This window comes from Macrosteles quadrilineatus, unplaced genomic scaffold (genome assembly GCF_028750875.1).
Source record: "Macrosteles quadrilineatus isolate MER2022 unplaced genomic scaffold, UCM_ALF_1.0 Scaffold_3__2_contigs__length_128488019, whole genome shotgun sequence".
NCBI classification, from domain to species: domain Eukaryota; kingdom Metazoa; phylum Arthropoda; class Insecta; order Hemiptera; family Cicadellidae; genus Macrosteles; species Macrosteles quadrilineatus.
The window spans coordinates 22,780,149-22,794,498 of record NW_026542596.1 but is presented as its reverse complement, the minus strand read 5'-3'; the positions used below and the strand labels follow the sequence as shown (position 1 = coordinate 22,794,498).

Genomic DNA, 14,350 nt, shown 5'->3' with positions numbered 1-14,350 from the left:
TTATCACAGAATACATTTTTAATGCACAACAAATACATTTATATAATTCAAATAATATCTCTAATGTCTTAATGTAGCACAGGAATGCAGTTGTTAGATTAAAATATCTTAAAAAAACAACTTAATAAGTTAGGAACAAAAAGTTAACTATCACAGGTTGATAAAAAACAACAGACAAAAGTATGATTTTTGCAAATAGACTAGATTATTTTTGAAAATTTATGGATGGATATTGATTAGCTGTAGATTTTAATTTTCATAAAAGAATGCACAATTCATTATACATATCAATTACCGGTACGAGAAATATTTACTACTGTGGCTAGGATGTTTGTCTTTAGTGGAGCTCCTATAATTACAAGTAGAAGCCACCAAAGGTTGCAAATGTGAAAACGAACAAACAGTAAATATAAAACATTGCAATTACTAAAGTTGACTACTAATAAAAGGTACTTTCCTGTTAAAGGGCACATAATAATGAATGTTCGGAAAATTCATTATTATTGATGATTTTTTCTTGATATATCGATATTAACAAATTGAAACATATCAGCTGACAACTACGCGATAAATATTGTTCAGTATCAACGAACAATAATGAAATGAAACTGTTCTAAAAAAAATAACCTAACATAACTAACCAAACTTGCTATAACATTTAAACATTCCGTGTTTAACTTGCCTTTTCTCTTATCAAACCCAAACGGAATTTTTAAATGGTCCAGCAAGTTTGGTTGGTTATGTTAGGTTAGCTTAGAATAGTTTCATTTCTTAATCCATATAATAGACTATTTTAGCCTAAACAAGATCAGTTAGTTGTTGTCAATTTGTAATGGATCGGAAAATAAAAATCATCGATACAGTAGACTCCCTCTTATCCGGACTCGTCGGGACCGAGACCAGTCCGGATAACAGTTCTTCCTGTTAAACCGACGTCCCCAAAAACTCGTTAAAACGGACCGTTTACTGTGATATTCAACTTAAATTTAGGACAGCATTGTACTTAGATACGTCCCTGGTCTCAATTCTTTCCCACGAGAATAGTCGTTTCAGTACCGCCCACTTCCTGCTGATCTAGTCCGGTTAAACCAATGTGCTGATAAAAATTGTCCAGTTAAAGAGATTTCATTTCCGCCGAATGTAGTCCGGTTAAACCGATGTCCGGTTAAAAGGTGTCCGAATAAGAGGGAGTCTACTGTAAATGAATGTTCTCTTTAATAGGAAAGTACCTAACAAAATAAATAATTATTTGGGATAAATTTGTCATCATACCCACTGATGAATCCAAATTTCTAATGGTCAATTTGTCGTCCATATTTATTTTAAAAACTAGACTCATATAGTTTAAAAAAATTTCATATTTAAACTTAAAATGTTAAACACTATTATTTATATCACCCTGTACTTAACTAAACTAATTTAGGTCCTAAATATGCTATCCCTAAGATCAACATTTAACATTAATGATAAGAGGTTTTCAAAAAGAGTAGAAAGAAAAAATAATGAACAACCAGCACAGGCCAGTGCAATGAGTTTAGTGTCACAGAACTCGCACATACAAACTCCCTCTTTCCGGCTGTTATGCGCCTTTATAAGGCGCCATCGACTTGATAATTTTTTTTGTCCTAGGATGCTAGGCACAAGCCCGGGATTGTTTTTCACATTACTTCAGGCTAGACCTAGGGGTTGCGGCATTATCACTTAGATAAATCCATTGGTGATTTGGCGGGATTTGAACCCGGGACTGAAGTCGCACGCTATAACCACTACACCAGCCCTCAGGGAAAGCCACACCTCTAAAATTGTTGTAGTTATTGCTGCGGGTCGAAACTGTACCACTTACACCGAGACTGAAATTCTGAGACCCTGACATATCAGCCCTTGCTATCAATTAAAATTTAAAAATAAGTAATATTTCGGATGAATATTTGTGGGTAAAGATCTTGCCAACCAAATAATTAGGTTACCATTTTTCATGTACAGTTAAACCATTGACTATTTGTTGTATTAATAGTCAAAGGTTAAACCTCACTAACACGACACTCGTTAACTAAACAGCTGACAGGGCGCACGCAAAAAGCAATTTATTTCAGAACATTTAGTTTTAATTGTTTAATATTCGACATTTCTTTGAAGATTGTTTACTAAATATGTAAAAATACTCATGTAAGTAATAAATAAATTTATCTGTAAAAATTATACTGTTATGATTTATTAAAACCTATTAAAATATTCTGGATAACTCGACGACCTCTGGGACCGCAAATTATTGAGTTAAGAGGTTTTACTGTACTTACTTGGATTCTTAGATTTCCGCTCACAAACACTGAGAAATTTAAACAAAACAACAAATACTTCTTAAGAAACTGATAACAGAAGTGATGGAGAGGCAGGCCTGAATTAGATGAGGCGGGGTCAAAAATTAGTCCAGGCTGACGGAGATTTGGCAAGATTGCTGTCTGAAACCTTCAAATGGTTACTACAATGGTATTACAATGGGATTGTTCGGATGTTACTAGTAAGTAGGGACCTTCTGAGACGCGCCCCTACATACCTTCACATAAATAAATATTCAATTTTTTTCTACAACCACCCAATATCAATCTAAAATAATTGTGAAACGCCACTAAATAAGTCAATTATAAAAAAACTTTCCTGCTAATCTAAATATTGAAAATGAACCTTAAAACTGTGTCTGATATGAAAACTAGTGAGTAATGAAACCTATGTTTGGCTATGTTAAGGAACATGGACATTTACAAGGCACTAGGTTTACAACATTTTCACTAACAGTTAACAACAAACTAGAGTCTACAATATAACCGGGATACAGAGTAGTTGGATACAGGTAGATAATCTCATTTGTACTAATAGAGATAAGTTAAGTTGCCTAAGTGTGTTTTACCATAGACAAAATAAGAATTAAAGAAATATAGACTGACAGCAGTGCTGCAGTTAGCATATATTTTCGCGTCCACCGTTAGGAGTGCCGTTTAGTTTCAGCGCATTCTGCTGCAGTATCAAGTGCTAGCAAGCGTTGCCATGACAACTTGGTAGTTGGAGCCAGTGTTACCAACTTCTGGAGAATTCCCAGGAATCCGGGGAGTTGGAGTTTGTTCTGTTATTTTTCTGCGTGTTTAAAATTTCTGGGGAAAAAAACGTCTTTTTTGTTTAAGTTACGGGATTTTGTACTTTACCCATATTGAACAGTGGATCTGATACGTTGGTAGCATTTTGTTTGCAAGGGTGGTAGTGCTGGTAGCAGATGGCGAGTTGACGACGGCAGCAAATCGACGGAACACTGAGCAAGCTCTAGCAGCACATCGCGGAACCTTCCTTTGTCAGTCTATATTTAATTATGTTGTCTATGATTTTTCAATCTTTATAAGGTGCATTTCCATTAAATCAAATGACTTATAAGGAATTCCTGGGGGGAATGCCTGGGTGTTGTGCGGCTGGATTTTGATAAAAACAAAACAGCTGGTCATATTATTAAGGGGTCACTAGAAAAACAGGCCATGCTGCAACACAACACTACGTCCAGTGGTGGACTTACCGTAAGGCGGACTAGGCACATGCCTAGGGGCGCCTGGCCGACAGTCATAATATCCAAAAAGCCGTACTTATACTTGTACAATTTATTTATTTAATGCATAAATTGTAACAGTATAACAAATAACTGCATAGAATCGTGAAATCTAATCAGATAAAATTGTGTTTTGAGTAAGATCCTAAACATAAAATAAATAAAGGGCCCCTCTATTTCTTTAAAGTTGAAGTTAAATGTTACATTATAAGATTATATACACAACTCATATGAAGATGTGACAACACAGTTCATTATAAGTAAAATTATTGTAAGCTGTTTTGAATGCTAAATTTAAAATCAAGAACGGCAATACGTCCGGCGATTAATTTGGGCTATTCATATTCATTCTTGCCTCAACCACAAAATATATGTTTTTCTTAAAACATATACATACAACTTTAATATAATGTACTCATATTGTACTATGTCTTTCTTGGAATAATGCATTAATAAGCGGGAACGTATAACCCAACGTATAAGCCAACAACGGGAAATTTAATCTCGCTTATACGTTGAAACCTTTTTTTTTCGCGAAACCCAAGGCGGCGCCGTAGGTAAGTCCGCCACTGACTATGTCACAGTGGTGGATAGACGACACTAAACTCTTACCATTAAAATCTGACAACAGCCAGCTCATTTACCAAAAACATATGGGATATGGCAGTGAATCTATCAATGAATCCACTAGTGTGACGTCATGGATCCTGCAGCATGGCCTGTTTTTCTAGTGGGGCCTTGATATTATTCACAAGTACCTAGTTAGTTGGAGGAAAACAGTTGTTATTAGAACACAATAATTTGTTTAATGGAAATGTCCCTGTAAGATAGCACGTTGTTTGATATGATGTGACATAGTTGTCACTAAAATATAGTAGGCTAAAAGGTATTAATGCAAATTTTAATAAATTATTTAAATATGAATAAAGCTAATACATCAGTCAATCTTAAACCACAATAATAACAGGTAATGGTTTAACATAAACTTGGAATGAATGGTATCATTGTACATAGAAACTTGACATTTTGGGATTAAAGTCTTTGTCGGAATATGAAATTTCATGGAAAAATAAAGTTTGGACTGATCAATTTTAAGGTAAAGCCATTATTTCAATTGTATAAGTTATAGAGTAAACATGCCAAACTATAATCATTGAATATAAATAAATACATTACTACGTTGCATCCTAAATCAATTATACAACTGTGTTAAAATTACAAAAATAAAAAGATAAGTAAGGTACAATCTTACAATCTTGTTTTTTAAGAATAAAATTATCTAATTAATTAATTGCCTAAATGCAGAATAGGTAAATATTTTAAAGAGGGTTTTAGGCTCCAAAAATGTATTGGGCTTACATAAGTATGAAATAAATTAATAATTTATTTGCAAGCCCATTACAAACTAGAGACGTGTCATGAACAAACACAAATTCATAGGTTTAAAATAATTCAATTAATAAATTCATACACCGACTATGATTGAAGATTATAGAAAACAAATAGAAAGATCAGAATATTATTTTAAAGCTTAACAGTATGAGCTTTTGCAGTTATTAAGTACACAATATACTATTCATATATCAAACATTTACAACAATTGTATTGACAGATTACAGATTCTAATTTGCTAAACTCAAAACTCCTGGGGATGGGGTTCCTGGAACAAATAAACAAAATATAAGGCTCAGAAAATACCACACAGTTAAAGTTGCCAAACCAAACAAAACATTATTAACTGACATAAATGGACTTTTAGCTAATTTGAGGTATTTTACAGAAAATTGGCCAAGTTTTTACTATCGCGATTGCAGAATATGTTTGCATTTGGGAAGATTTCGCGATCAAAATATTCACGCTCTCGCCGCAATCATGGAGGACAATTATGATTTTCCATGACTACAAGCATAGACAAAAAGAATTAAATATAGACCGTCAGCTGTGCTGCGGTTACCATAGCTTCTGGCGCACACCGCTTGGAGCGCCATGTAGTTACGGCGTACGCGCTACGTAAACTACAGCGGTGTGTGCCGGAACCTATGGTAACCATGGTAACCGCAGCACGGCTGACAGTCTATATTTAATTCTTTTTGTCTATGCTACAAGAGACTAAGAAGATGTCTACAAGACTGGAATATTTTAAAGGTTTTGTCGTGATCGTAAGAAACGATGACGATGTTTCCATGACTACAGGAGCCGATAATATTGCCCATACTACCGTGGCAAAGGTTCTGGATTCTGCCCCGATCATGGTTTCTGCCATCTCTTTGAAAACTAAATTGGTTATGATCACATTTACACTGTTTGTCATTATCTTTTATAAAAGTCCTCGTAGAATCAAAGCATTTAGAAGCTTTGTCCATGGGGGATGCAGGCTTTGAATGTTCTATCGTTACATTTGAAATGTTTTTACGTGCATGTTGTGTCTATTGGTAGGAAAGCGGTATAATGTTAGTCTTAGTAATACAGATTCAGACATTGACATACTAAATTTAGGGACTAAAATGGCAAACAATGACTCAGTCCTATTAAAAAAATGGTCTACTGTCAGGGAAAAAGTTCAGACAGACACTTGAGTTTGGTGCTCTACAGAAACGTCATTTTAAAACGCTGTAAAAACACGTAGCATGATCACACAGCAAAGAGACTCACGTCACAGTTAAAAAAAAGGAAAGGGCAAGCAGACAAGCACAAAATCACAGAAATGGGGCATCTGTTCCGCATAGGATTCACATTCGTTCTTTACTTTCTGGATGACCTTCGTACAAATCAATACTCCCCTTCACCTGCCCCCCCACCCCTGTTACTTGTTTAAAGTAGTGTATTGTTTTATTTTGAAACAATATGCTATGTGAACTCAGAATAGTGCTCCCTTTTGGAGATAGCACTAAGGCCCCTATTACACGAGGTAGCCTGGCGACGTCGCCAGCGGCAGTAGCTGGCGACGCACTGGCCACCATACCTATAACCAGTTGAGTAGCCAGAATTTTACCGCCGTGGCGCCGTTGTTGTGAGTGCTTGTCTTGCACTTTTACTTGTTATGAGCGGTGTTTACAGTGAATAATGAGTGATTATAAGTATCTTCTCCTTCTGTTACTTCTGAAGAAAAGGAGGCAAAGGAATAGAAAAATGTACGTTCATCCAATGCTTAGTGCAAGAGAATCAAAAGGGTTATATTACACCCTTTTTGATGAGCTCTGTGCGGACAATAAAAAATGTTTCAATTATTTTCGTATGTCACAATCCAGTTTCTTCGAGTCATAAAGGATGATATAGACATTTTATCAACTGAAGTGAACAATTCACACACTCACAACACAACAGAACGCAACACAACAGTGTGCAAGTACCCCCGTGATATGAACTAACCGAGTGGCGACGTAATACTGGCGACCTAGTGTTATAAGCTCCATATGCTACAACGCAGCGTCGCCAATATGGGTAGCCAGTGGCTACCACAGTGGCGACGGGGCTCGGTAGCCAGTCGGTCGCCAAAGTGTGGCTGCGTCGCTGGCTACCCTCGTGTAATAACATCCATAAGAATCAATGCCCCATGACAAGCTGAGTAGCCAGTTTGGTCGCTGGCGACGTCGCCAGGCTACCTCGTGTAATAGGGGCCTAATACTACTAAAAATCATAAAAATAACACGGATGCAGATTATCTTGCTGCTCCTGGATGGCAGTGTTCCATTGCCTACGTTCAACGGAAAAGCAGCAAATTAATATTTACATTATCCTAAAATGTTTGCCACCTCATATTTTCTCAAGCTATCACGGAAACATTATGGTCATTTACCGTGAACACAAATTACATGACACAAGATAACAAATAGCAATTTGCGGCTGATTGCATTTGGTCATTATTAAAATCTTTTAATATCCTGTTACCATACAAAACATATGCACTGTTCCCAGACTTTTTTCTGGACATCAAAATTAAGGTACAGTTTCTTAGTTCTCTCGGTTGGATAGACATCCTGACAATGTAGGCCATACAAAGTTTCTTTTAAATAAATGAGCTTTCCTTTTGCAACTATTGCACCATCTGTCTCTGGCCCGTAACATGGCTTAAGTTTGAATAAAAAACATATCCTACCGGTAATAGGTAGGCAATACTGATTTTAATTTTTAAAACCAAACCAATTCTACCTAAACCTCAATTTCTTACACTCATATTTTTTTAAGATACGCCACAGAAAACGTACTACTATAACCCAGAATGCCAACCGCATGGTAAAAAGCATTAAGCGTTTTGAGAGAGCTTTGCCTGTCAATCCGTAGGCAGCGCCACCAGCGTTGCCATGCGGTTGGTATTCTGGGTTATCGTAGTACGTTTTCTGTGGATACGCCCAGTTGCAATTTATATATTTTAGCAAATTTCCCATATAGGGAATTTAAGTTATTACCGTAGTACTCATGGTAAGACCTCGACCCGGGACCGGTTTACTTTTTCATTTTGAGGTCCCTAGAGGCCAAAAACACCATCCGTTCAAATTCATAAATATATAAGAAAAAATCTATATATGAACTATCAAGGTCATGTAGCAATTCATCTGAATGAGCAATATGGATATATATGTCTCCGTTAGCATGATAACTCGAGCAAAAATGATCCGATTTTGATGAAATTTGGTATAAATTATTCGAACAAGTACGCAAACCAGCATGATAGGACTATGGAAACGGGGGTTTAGGGGTTTGATGGGGTAAAAATTGGTTTTTCTAATTTTTGACCCAAAAAACATAAAATTTAGCAATTTATTTCCAAACCATTTTGTAGAGCTTTAAAAAACAAATAATATAGCATATTGAAGCGTTGTTATGTGCCTAATGGTTATAGAGAAATTTAAAAAAAATTGTAAACTTAAAATTCCCATGTTTTTTTATGGAGAATTTAAGTAAAACTATTGTAGTTCGCTTGTTTATGAACATATTTTGATCAAATTTGGAATATGCATTTCTTTCTTAATTAACTATTAACATAAAAAAAAAACTTTTACCCTTCCTGTGGCAGCAAACCTAAGTACTCGTTAAACTAATTCTTTACGGAAGTACTCGTTAAACTAATTCTTTATGGAAAGTAAATAAAAGAGACGTCTTATAACATATATTCACTTAAAACATATATTCACGCTTATACTGTTACTCACAAGACGGTAAATATACAAAAAAGATGGTAAGTGGTGATCGATTTCGATTGGACACTCCAATCATCATCAGACCCAATAGGCGAACATTCGTAAATAAAAGGTACATATATACACACACATCTATAACAATTTGAACAAATGGTGTTTTAGGTCTCTGGGGACATCAAAATGAAAAAGTTAATCGGTCCCGGGACAAGGTCTTACCGTGCCACCTATAGTAATAGCTCTACTTCCCCATAGGGAAATTCGCTAAAATCCTTATCGAGAACAAACTCTCTATGTAGCTTAGGTATCATATTAAATAGCCTATATAGACTACTGACTGACAACATACCTATCTGATGACAATAGGAGCTTTATCACTTTCTGGGTCCCGATCCCTGCAGGAATTTAAACGGGAGATGTAGTACAAAGCCACCAACAACAGCCCAATCAGCGCAGCTATGCCCCTGGAATTTCAATTCAAACTATTATTGAATGTTGCTGGTCTTTCAATTTGAGTTCAAACAATGACTGCACCTAGCTGCTAGCTATCATAATGACAAATAAATAAAAGAAAGTTAATTTGTAGATTTAGCTTAGAATTGAGCTTAATGTAGGTTACTGTAGCCAAAGTTATAAAATGAAACGATAGGCTACATTTTAAAGCGAACAAGGCAGCATAAAAGGCATACAAAGTTTAACTTTGTTCAATTAACTTAAATGAAAAATATGTGTTGACAAAGGAGATCAGAGAACATTGATTAACTTATACCAGCAGAACAGAATGGTTGAAATAAACATTTTAGAATGGATGTGTTGTGTTTGTAATAATTTACCTAGGCCTATTTGACAGTTTGTTTTCCGTTTTAGAATGCTAGACTTGGATCAGAAATACACTAATCAATTGAGATGGCTATTAGCTATGTCCACACTCGTGCGCTTTCAATTTCAACACACACTTCAACTTTCAATTCAACATGCATCAACGCATGCGCTTTAAGGCATGCCTTTCAGCTGTCCATACTCGTGCCTCACTTTTAGATGCATTTTCCTAGATGGATAAATACGACTCTTTTCTGTTCGGAGGAATTAGTGCAGCACAATTAGTGTTAAGATGAGTTAAAAAACGTAATAAATAAAGGGGTACAATGTAAATGAAGAAGTACTATAAAACTTATACTTTATTTGATTTTTAACTTTAACTTACTCTATTTATTAATTCAATTTTATTTTAATTTATTTTTATTTAACTAGCGAACCTGGCGCATGGAATCATGCGCAATCTGGACATAGGAGATGAAGGATTTGTATTCATCTTTTTTATTTGGCGTTTTCGGGTTTCTTGGTTTTGGTTACAGGTGAAGATGGTAAAAGAAAAGGTCTAATTGTTTTTGCAGTTTATTTTTTGTAAAAGTCAGTAAAAGATTCACTTTTGATTAATCGACGATAACCTAAAGGACAAATTAAAGCCCCTCGTTCCCACCACCATCTGTGGCTTAAGTCTGGGACTTATTTGCCAGGCCAATTCCCCATGAAAATATTCTTTCTTCTTAGGCTTCGGCCACTTTCACTCCTCGTCCAGACACATTATGTGTCCGAAACCCTAACAGCACGACTCCCTACTCCTACTGCCCTGAGCGACAGGGATCATTGTGGTTGGCTCTAACCTTTCCTCTCCCATGGGGAAGTTTTCATTCCTTTTCTTTGTTTGTTTGTGATTGTTTATTTTTTTCAATTTGAAAGCCAGTAGGCCTATGTATCTTTGATCCCTTCTATTTCCCTAGCTACTTTCCTAAACGTCTCAATTGTTTCCTTGCCCCTCATCAAGTTTTTTTTTCTCATCTGTAGACCTTTCCTATCCAAGATTTCTTCCTGTTCTTCCCTATTTGCCTCTTAAAGTGGACAATTCATAAAAACATGATTTGTGGTCTCTATTTCTCCGCATCTGCATACTTACTCTTCTACCAGGTTAGATCTTCACAATTATGCCTTGAAATATTCCATGTCCTGTGATAAACTGCGTTCAAAAATGATGGTCTATCTCCCAATCTTGTTCCTGTATTTGGACGTTTGGCATACATCAGAACGTTTATCTTTATTCCTCACTCTGCTCCCATCCCATTTGTAACTCATCTTTAGTCTTCTCTCTTCTGGCACTCTTCCTTTCCGATGTAGCCCTCCTACCTGCCTTCTTGTCTTCCAAAATCCTAATCCTTTCTTCAATGAGCAGGTCCAGTGGTATGGCTCTGGTCAAAACCCTAATCATATCATGAGATACTGCATCCTTAACCCAGAACTTGCATCAGTAAAGCATTGCTGGATCAACACCCTTTGTACAGTGTCATAAAATGTTCCCCAGTCATTCCTCTATTGACTCTGGCCTGTCCTGCTAATTTCTTGAAGACTCCTTTCATTTTTTCACACATTTCCTCCTTATATTTTTAAATAGTCATTCCTTTACCTAAAGTCACTCCTTAATCAAGCTTGACAACACATCAAGATTCCTGATTAACCCAATAATGGCGTTTTCCAGAAATTTTTGGCCCACCCATCCTACTATCGGATATAATCTAATATTCTTTTTGGAGATAAAAAACATTTTTTAAACTAATATCAATAACTTGTAATCATTATTCTTGAGCACCTATCATAAAAAATTAAACAGAAGAATGCAGGGGCCATCCCTTACAATGGATGAAACTGTGTAACAAAATATTGTTCCTTCGATATTGATATCCTTCACTCACTAGGCCTAAATAGTATCCTGTTGACTTTTAAATTCATTAACTTAAACCTAAATGTGTTTTGCAGTGAAACACAATTTTTTAAACCATAAAAACAGAATAGGTAGCCTACCTAAGTCTTTTATCTTTTCAAAAAATACAATAAATCCTTAGCACAATCCGTTTCAATTAATTTAAATTTTAGTACTACTAGTGTCCCTGTTGCTCGAACTCGAGCAATTGCTAAGTATTACAGGCGTTATTTAAAAAGAATAACATCCATAATTACTGATGACTTTAAAAGATTTGACTCAAAGATTATGGAAATACTCAAGATGCACATAACAGATCGATATAATCAACATTTCTTGTAAATATCTTATCATTTTTCCAAAGCTGATCTTGTTTTTTAGTGTTTTCTACAAATAGCCTTATTCATAGCCGCATTAGGTTGTCCATAATAACAATTATAAATTCAAAAAAAAAAATTCTATTTCTTTTCCTTGGTGGTGTTCTATGACTTTTCTATGTTTCCATAGTTTGCAAATCGGCTCTTTCAATGATTACTACAAAATGCAGCACAGTGTTAATTCAGTTTTATTTTTAGTATATCAATTTATCCAGGCTCTCTCGCTTTTTTCCATTGTAATATTTACGCCAACCCAAATGAAAAAGTAAACAATTTCATTTAAACCAAGTCAGTAAATGTTTGTAGCAAACTGTTAAATTAGCAATCTTGTTGACTGTTTACAATTAACATATGTTCTTCTTCTCACTTTTAATTTCTGACAACAGCTGGAGTTTCATAACCATTTTTGTTTCCCATGTTAATATTATGGAGAAATACGAAAATTAAAAGGGCCCTAGGGCCTCACTCTCTAATTATTTGCCTAAAAAGAAAGTTTCCTGCACAACTACATGTTACGCTCTTTCCAATGACACCAAAAACATGACAATCGGTTCAGTAGTTTCGGAGGAGTAATTGTCACAAAAAACCTGCTTGCGTATTAAATAAGTACTAGTGGTCGTCCTGTGGTCGAAACTCGACCAAAAATAATTAATGTACAGACTTCTCTATTTTCTCCCCACACTGTAAATAAAACATGTGATTGGAATTTCTTCCCTTTGTTTTGATTTTCTGTTTACATTTTGTTGTTATTTCGTCATCATCATGGCAACCCATATGGTCCATGTTAATTTTTTAAAGTTTTCAAATTCATTTTTTGTGCTTATTTGTTAGCCTATTTTAATTTTTAAAGGCATTCTGCACATCTACAGGAAAATATCTTTCCAACAGTATGCGTAGATTTTCCCTGCGATGCACACGAGCTGAGAAATAGGTTTTAAAGAAACATGCTTGCCTATTAATATATAGATAGATAGATAGAATAGATAACCAGCTATTAAAATATTAGTGCAAATTTCAAAGTATTCATCTGTTCAAATGTAAACAAACATGTTCTCCCTAAGAATAACATGGGAACTTTGAAGGCCACTGGGGCAGAGCGTTGATGGAGTTTCAAAGATATTTTGATAGATGGCAAATCTACGTGCAACGCCCTATCCAACGACACCTTAAACTTGGTGATCGGATGAATAGCAGCTTCAACACAATTATCACAAAAGTCCAACAAACACATATGAGAGCGATAATATTTAGTTATATTTTTATTTTGTTTTATTTTGCATGCTACAAAACAGAATAGGGCCTACACATTCCATTAACATTGCAGCACTATCGTAATTTCTATGAATTCTAAGGTTTCTTCGTTACTCACGTTGCTCCAAGCTATTGCACCACGCTTTAAGTTACTTGTAAAAAATGTAAAGCAGTAGCAAATTGAAACACACAGAAATGAAAGGCTGGTGGTTCGCCTTGCGCTAAGCTGTGCGCTATGAAGTGGAGCTTCTTCCGCTACATTCGTGCATGCCTTGACGCATGCGTTACTTGCATCAAGATGCATCAAGGCATGCTCAAAGAGGCATGCGCTTAGCGCACAAGTGTGGACATACAAACTATCAGGTTATTGCTCCTGCTGGGTTATTGCTGCCCTCATATGGTAGGCTACTATGTTATGGTCGAGTAGGGTAGCCTAAGGTGCTCGACTATAGGCATTGAAAAAAGAGTAGGCCTTAACTGAGATAATTGATAAGTAGGCATTTTCAGTAAAAAGTTTGTATAGGCTAATCATAATGTTCCTTAAGGAAAGTTTAGAAAACAATTTGATTTTAATACAAATTTTGTATTCTTACCATAAGTACCATGTGCTATAGTTGTAGTAATTGCAACATTTGTTATCCCCACAGCAGTACTGCTCAGATGGATGACAAATCATAAATTCGCAAAAATCTGCATAAACATGATTTAGACAAAGGAGTTGTGTTATTGTTAACATTGACGTACATGATGATGACATAAAGCCCATCGTATCATCGATTCAACAACACAACAACAATCAAGCACAAATAATATATCCTTTAAACAGTATAACTATACACTTATTTACGGATTAAGTCTAATTTTCTTGTGAAATCTAAAACTGAACGAAACGGATTGTTGATACTTCTCGCCTCACAGCAGTAGCCAGCCAAGCCAGCAGAGCAGACATCAGTGACAGAACACAGAACTGACAGCACAACAGTAGTTTGCAGACAATAATCAGCTGGTGTAACATGTGTTCTTGTTGTTCTCTAATTCATTTCAGATTGGCCAACATGCTTAGACAAAAGAAAACCTTTGTTATTGCATCGGTTATATACGTAAGATACATAACATATATATATATACGCCCCTTCACCCTACCACTAATGACGACTTACAGCTAGGGGGCGAGCCAAAGGCGAGTTTTTTTATATATATTGCCTTCCGAACCAACCGAATCCAAGCCAAACAAACAAGTTAAAAGTAG

At 35.7% G+C, this 14,350-nt stretch overlaps 1 long non-coding RNA gene across 1 annotated transcript; it reads right to left on the bottom strand.

The window, feature by feature from the left end:
- Nucleotides 1-14,033, bottom strand: LOC128990522 (uncharacterized). The gene is made up of 3 exons (XR_008490537.1): nucleotides 13,695-14,033; nucleotides 9,071-9,185; nucleotides 1-5,246 (listed from the first exon to the last, which is right to left on the bottom strand). It is a non-coding gene; the product is annotated as an uncharacterized LOC128990522 (long non-coding RNA).
- Between the last annotated feature and the right edge of the window lie 317 nt (nucleotides 14,034-14,350).